Genomic DNA, 7400 nt, shown 5'->3' with positions numbered 1-7400 from the left:
GGAATTCTGTTGGTGCCAAACTGAGTATTATAACCTGGGAAGCAGATTCTCAGAAAGCACTGAGAACTCTTCCACCTGTTAGAATTTGAAGGCATAGACTTACCCTTTTTTTTTTTCTTTAATTGATTCTATTTTTTACATAAAAAGTTCAGTAAAAATTGGATAAAGTAAAGTGATGTTTTTGTTTTGTTTTGCGGTACGCGGGCCTCTCACTGTTGTGGCCTCTGCCGTTGAGGAGCACAGGCTCCGGACGAGCAGGCCCAGTGGCCATGGCTCACGGGCGCAGCTGCTCCGCGGCATGTGGGATCTTCCCAGACCGGGGCACGAACTTGCGTCCCCTGCACTGGCAGGCGGACTCTCAACCACTGCGCCACCAGGGAAGCCCAAGTAAAGTGATTTTAAGCAGTAAATCAATCTTATCAACATAGCACAAGGCTGGCCGAAACCACAAGACAGCCTGCTCTGGAATATTTACATGATAACACATTAAACCTTGCAGGAGAACTTAAACCATCCTTACAAAGTCTTCTGTGATCCTAGCACGCAGAGGCTTAAAAGCAAAACAAAAGCCAAAAACCAGGGAAGACAAATTATTTTCAATATATTCACATAGACATTAAAATATAATACAGATCGTCAGGGTAAGGGGTCGTGGGTGGGGATGCACATGAGTCTGTGTGCTGACAGCACCGCCAAGGAGGAGACCCAGCCTTGAGAGTGGGGTCAGGCTTGGCCGGGATCTCGGAAGGGAAGGTCTCAAGGGCCTAAACCCTTGCCTCAGATGGCCTCTACCAACAGCTCACAACCAGGGACCGCTTGTTGTAGATGGAGCTCATTTTTGTGAGCTCATTCTGCAGGTTTGAATTCCCCAGGGTGATGTGTCATGAGTAGCACAGCCCTGACAGTGGGGTGGGGAGAGAGGGCCCACGGGGTTTCTTCTCCCCAGAGTCCCTCCTACCAGCTTGCCCGTCCTCCCACCCTGGCCCTGAAGGTCACTCTAATTCAGTGTCCCGTTTGGGTTTGGAAACAGCCCCAAACTTCTGCATGTACTTCTTAATGTACTCCTTGGTTTTGTGTCTCACGTTCTCATTGCACTCCAGGTCCTCGGGGTCCTTACAGTACTTCAGCTCCTTATTCATAACGCCGTGAGTCAGCTTGCGAGCTAGGTGTTTGAAATCTTCAGTTGTGGTAATTCTTCCCACTTTGCAGTCAGGTTTCCAGTAAGGGTTCAGGCACTGGACAATGAACTGGGCCATCTCTTTTCTGAATACTTGTTTGCTTTTCTTAGCCAGCTCACTGGAGGCGTCTGCTTCTGCTGTCTTAGGCTTTTTTGAGGTCTTCATGGGATTTTCATCATATGTTGGGGTTCCCAGGTCCATCTTAGCTTCATGCTCAAGGCTGGCATCATCTCCCGGGCTTTCCCAAGTAGGAGGATCCCACTGAGTCTGCCTTGTGATCACATGGTAGTAGTAAATCTTCCCTTCTGGGTCTCGGGCTGTCTTCCAGTTGGGAGGTAAGATAGTGGTTTTTGGTTTGGGAGGAGATGGGGGTGGTAAGTCCAAGAGGTTATTTGTCACAACCATTTCAGGTGGCTGTAAGGGCTGAGGCTGCCCTGGTGCAACTATTGGAGTCACGGCTGTGGCTGGCTGTACCACCACTCCTTGTGGGTGAGCTGTGAAAATCTGTTGTCCCTGGATGTACTGAAGACTTGGCTGGGCGTAACTCTGTACAGTTGGTGGAGTTGTCTGTGAATAGGGTGACGTCACACCATAGACAGTTGGAGCAGCCTGTCCTTGATAATATAAGATTGCTTGAGACTGTGCAGGAGGGTACTGCTGCTGTACACTCACGGACTGTTGATTTGAATCTCAAACACCATAATTCTGTCCCTGGACTGGGCCTGGGGCTGGCACTGGCAGGACGGTGACCCTGGAGTCTTGGTGTACCACACCATCACTTTGGGCCACATACTGTGAACTGGAAACTTCCACAGGGGCTGCCACATGTGGCACCACGGGCACAGGTGGAGGGGCAGCAAGGGGTTCTGTAGAATGTCCCACCAAGGGCTGAGAATAATCATAAGGAGAAGGAGAATACACAGGATCCATGCTGGGTGTGGGGAGGAGCACCCTTCCAGCATTAGGATTGCTGGGATCCACATAGGCCTGCATGGGGTAACCTGGTGGGTAGCCAGCAAAGGGGTGATGAGGGGCATGGTAGCCAAGAGAGTCATAGGGCAGTGGAGACGTCATTCCCAGGTTCTGCATCTGCTGCTGTTGTTTTTGAGCCTCCCGCTGAGCTACCTCCTGCTCAAACAACTTTCGACACTCCTCTGTAGAAAGTTGATTGCGATCTTGAATTCGTATTTTCTTTTTAGAAGTTGGTGTATCATATCTGCCACCTGGCCTTTTTGTTCCCTGCTCATAGGCAGAAGGTGGTGGTGAGAGGGAGCCCCTTCATTTCCTTTTCTCTTTATTTTGAGTTTGTTTGTCTGGGTCTCTCTCTCTTGACCTGTTAGGAGTCTTTGGGGCAACTGTTTGATCTCTGAAGCCAACAGCATCCCTTCCTCGTTTGGTTATTGTGCTCTCCTTTTCGGTTTGCCTTTTCTTTGGAATTCGATATACCTCCTTTAGGTCTTTCCAACTGTCCAGGAGCTTGGTGGCCAAATCACTTATATCTACCGTTTTATGTGGCTGTTCCTGGCTCCTCTCACTCTCCACATCAGATACACCCTCCTCTTCATCTTGGGATGGTGTTTCCTCAGCAATAGGTTCGTCTAGTTTTGTGCCATTGCTCTCTTTAGGCTCTATTTCAGTGTCAGCCTCTGGTTCAGATGTGGGTAGCTTAATGGCCTCCACAGCAATGTCACTATCAACTTTAGATTCAGGTAGCTGTTGTGTGAGTAGCTGTTGTTCCTCTTCTTCTATAGGGACGTTTTCTAACTGGTCAAGGTCCTCTTTGCCATCCTTGCCTTCTAGCTCACTGGTAGCATCAGAAATTGCACTGTCCATGCCATTTTCACTTATAATTTTAAGTCTGCGAAACATTAGCTTCTTGGGGGTGTCTGTGTTAGCTTCTATGCTCAGCTTGGTGGAAGGATCAGGTGTGTTGAGCGGTGTGTGAGCACGTGATGTATTCTCGCTAGAATACCCATCTCCTTCGCTCAGCTGAGGGACAGCAGTCTTGGTTTGAAACCAACGTTGAATAATAGGAAGTACTTTGCTCTCCTCCAACATATTTTCGGTAGGAATGGGTAAATGTTCCAAAGTCTTTATAATCTCTTCCTGAAGCTTCTGGTTACTTTCCCGGCCATCACGTAGTTCTGCCATCCAGATCCACAACAAAGGCAGCCCATGACGTTCCAGAAAGTACTTCAGGCAAGACTGTGAATGTGTGTTCTGTATGAGCTTGAGACAGGTAAGTTTCTGTTCCAAAGTTTCAATTCTAACCATTAGCCAGGATAAGCTGAGCACCTGGTTTTTATCAGAGAGACCCTCACCATTCTCCATCAGAGCTTCTAGCTCTCCATCCACCGAATCCTTCTTCCGAGATCGTTCTTTCTTCATTTTCCGTCCTGCTGCTCTGAGGCTGACTCTGTTCTCTCCTCCCAGGTAACCCCGGCAATTAGCCGACCCACAGAAACATCTCTGTGCTTCCTTGCCGTATCTTTGGAACTGATAGTCAAATGTTAACTCTGAGCCTGAAGGAACCAGTTTGGTGGTAAAAATCCCAACTCTCAGTTGTCCGTTCACAGTCCATTTTTGAGTCTCACAGTTTGGTTCACAGCTGTGATTCATGAACCGGGAGCAATTTCCTTTCTGAGTGGCATCTATTATCTCATCATTCTTCAGGGCCATGAAATAGTAGTGGATGTTTTTGTTTTGTGCATACTCCTTTACCCGGGCCTTAAACTCTTTGTGATCAAGTACCTCTCCACAATATTCCAGGACAAAGGTGTTCGAAGGAAGATCTTTAGCAGCTCTCAAGCCCCAGCCTTTCTTTTCTGTGAGTATGACTTCCACATCTGCATGCTGTTTTCTTTGAAACCGTCTATTGGAACAATAATCCCCATTTGGACAACGAGACGAACATTCAATCATGAGGAGATGATTAAGACAATCTTCCCCACATGCTATTTCACCTTGAGCTCTTTCATCTTTAGAAAGAGGTGTACACTCACACTGCATTCGCTTAATATCCCGATGGGATTTATTCTTCTTTCTTTCTGTTAAATAAACATTTTCTTCAATCAGATCAAAGTAAGAAGGCACCTTCCCTTGTTTGGCACATTCCTTCCACCGCTCTGGGTCCCTGAAGTCCTCCATGACACACGAAGTCCCAACCAATGCTGAGCCTAGAAGCACTGCTGTCTCTCCCTGCTCTACCTCCACTCTAACTTTCTTTCTGTCCTGAAGCTCACCGTCACTTTCAGAATCACTCTCCAATTCCTGTCTCCTTTTTTTAAGCGGCCCTCTATCTTTCCTATCATTTTTTTCTAAGTTTTTCGAAAGATCTTTCTCCTCATTCACAGCTAAAGAGTCCTTAATGGAATTGCTGCTTATTTCAGGTGCTTGCACTGACCCCTTGTCCTTCTGAAGGGACAGAAAAAATTTATTGGACTGGCCTGAAAAGTGAGATCCTCCACGTTGATCCCAATTCTCCTCCTCTTCACGGTCATCTGTTAAGGAATCTGGTACCTGCCCTTGAATTCGATCATACACAGCCCCAGTTCCAGGCGGCCTACCTGCTGATCTTGGATCCCAGTAGCCATTGCCTTGCCAGTAATTACCTGTCCCGCTATGCTGTTCTGCACTTTGCTGATACTTGTGTCCACCACAGGCTCCATAGCTGCGGTCAGGTTGCTGATATGTGGTAGTAGGCTCTTCTTGTTGAGAGAAGTCCCACCCTAGATTTCTGAGCTCTTCCGATGATGAACGGAAACCATCCACTCGGGAGATCTCACAAGAAGAAAAATTTGACTCTGTTTTTCCCAGTCTACTATCTGGCCTGTTAGGGAAAGTGGCCTGTTGCCGAGACTTACTTGAGACATCTTCAGAATCATCAGGAGAATAAACTGGCAGCTCTTCTTGCCGCCTAGAAGTTATTTTGGCTTTTGCTGCTTCCTCAGAATTTGGGTGACCTAGAGGGTCAGATTTTATGTCTGTATGACTTGTACTATCAACCCCATCACTCTGAGGATGAGCAATTTCAGACAGGTGATTATCTATCTGTTTTCGGCTGGGCTGTGTAAAAGAGATTTCTGAATTCTTCTCTGTTGCTTTATGAAAGAAGAACTTCTCAGTTTGAGGACAGGCTTTACTTGCTATACTCTCAAATTTTTCCTCAAATGAATGCCTCCTTGGCTCCAATCGCTCATCTTCCCAGTGGTCAGAATAGTGTCTGTAACTTTGACTGCTCTGAGAAGAAGAAGGACTTGTTTCTTCCAAGGTCAAAGTAGAATTCTTTGGCACAACCACAACAGACTGAAGACGGTTTCTTGGAATACTGCTATCATCAAAATCTGTATCTTCCGAATCCCTTTCATCTCTTGAACTTTCGGAAGAACCAGAATAGTCTTCATGGACAGTGGATACAATCTCTGAGGCATGACCACTACTGTCACATTTTAAGGTATATGTTACACCATCACTGTCCTCCATGATTAAATTCAAATCACAAGAAGAAAATACAACTTCTGAGTCATCAGAAGTATGTGCATGTCGTCTTCCACCTTCTTCATCTAAAGAGATTTCTGGTCTTCCTCTTCTATCAGGCAGTATGGAGATCCCTTCTTCTTGAGCCTCTTGCACACATTTCCCAGATAGTCCATTATTATGCCTGTTTTCCCAGGAAGCAAATCCTCTTCCTGAATCAGGAAGGCCACTAGCTACTTCTATTATTTCTTTCTCTGCATGCTTTAAAAACTCTGAGCTTTTACTCTTCAGCACAGCATCCAAAACTGGAGATGTATTCTCTCCACATTGCAAGAGAGTTAAACTGTCTACGTTTGTCCCTGCTGGAAGACTCTGAAGAGATGAAGCAATACATGAGCTCCCTGTAGGTGGATATAAATCATCAAAATGATTAACAGAAGCTGAACTAGTACTACCAACACTCTGCTTATATTCTCCACATGCAAATTTTGAGTGCTGATCTGTCAGACTTCCATTATCACATATAACTGTTTTTGATTTCAAATGCACATTCATAAAGCTATTTGAAGAAATCTTCGTTACTAAAGGCTCAGTATTTTCAGCTCCGGAATGACACAAAGAAGGACGGTTGTCGTTTGAAGTACAGTATATATCTGAATCTTTGGTTTTACAGCAAGAAACTCTCACATCAACTGGTTCTTTAACTATTGTTTCGGAATAATCTATAGTCATAACTGGCAAAGGTATGAGTTGATCCTGGTGTGGCGACACTGGAGGTTCTGTTTCTCTAAATGTGCTTTCTGACTTACTATGCTGCATGCGAGTATCATCCAAGTCTTTTTCTTTACATCTATTAATGTTTTGAAATCCATTTGATGAAAGCATGCACGTTTTGACCAAAGGGGAACCTCTGATGCAGTCACACTATCATCAGAAGACATCAAAACAGTGTCACGTTTAGAAGCGCAAAATGCTGCCAAATCAGATTCGGCCCCAGGAGATCCGTTTGTATTAAATTCGGTGGGACAATAACTTCGTAATTGATCATTCTTCACTTTACATAAAGAGTCTAATTCCTTAATACTATCATGGCTATCATGTCCTATAAATTCAGACTTAAAAACAGGTGATTCATGTAGCTTTTTAAAAGTAGGTGAATCATTTAATCGATTTGATGGAGATGGAGACCCGATCTTCTCTCTTTCAGGAACTTTACTAATCACCCTTAATTCACTACCTTTAGAACAAGGAGTCTGTAAACGAAAAGAATGAGACTGTTTGATTTCCTCATTCAATTCTGTACAACAGAAAGAATTTTTAAATTTATCAGACTTGGGTGCAGGTTTTGAAGGGGCAGATTTATAACGGGAAGCACTCTTACCGTGCTTGGAATATGATGACCCGCGTCGGAATCCCTGTTCATTAGTGGGAGAATAACATCTTTTCATTGCTTCATTTTCTGAAGTCCTTTTGGATTCTCCTTCTAATTTTGAAGAATCCTTTCCTCTTTTTTCCATCTCTAAGTAAGAGGACTCAGTTTTACAGTATCCATCAGTCTTGCCCTGTTATTGGTATATGGCCGAGACTAGCGTGCCCTCTCTCGATAAGGGGAGCTCCTATGGTAACGACCATCATAATGAGAGTCGTCATAATGGGACCGTTCTGACCGAGAATAGGATGAAGTAGTTCTAGAACCTCTGTCAGATTTAAACGAGACCTGCTCCGCCTTTGCTCTCTCTCTGATCT

The 7400-nt window shown here is 45.1% G+C and overlaps 1 pseudogene; it reads right to left on the bottom strand.

Annotated features, from left to right (window-relative positions):
• Positions 1-753: 753 nt before the first annotated feature.
• Positions 754-7191, bottom strand: LOC111180360 (histone-lysine N-methyltransferase SETD2 pseudogene; annotated as a pseudogene).
• Between the last annotated feature and the right edge of the window lie 209 nt (positions 7192-7400).

The sequence above is a fragment of the Delphinapterus leucas genome, chromosome 17 (genome assembly GCF_059928025.1).
Source record: "Delphinapterus leucas isolate spDelLeu-1000000601 "Yukka" chromosome 17, BTC_Dleu_Yukka2, whole genome shotgun sequence".
In the NCBI taxonomy this organism is placed as follows: Eukaryota; Metazoa; Chordata; class Mammalia; order Artiodactyla; family Monodontidae; genus Delphinapterus; species Delphinapterus leucas.
The sequence above is the reverse complement of the archived record's forward strand: the minus strand, read 5'-3'. Positions and strand labels throughout refer to the sequence as shown.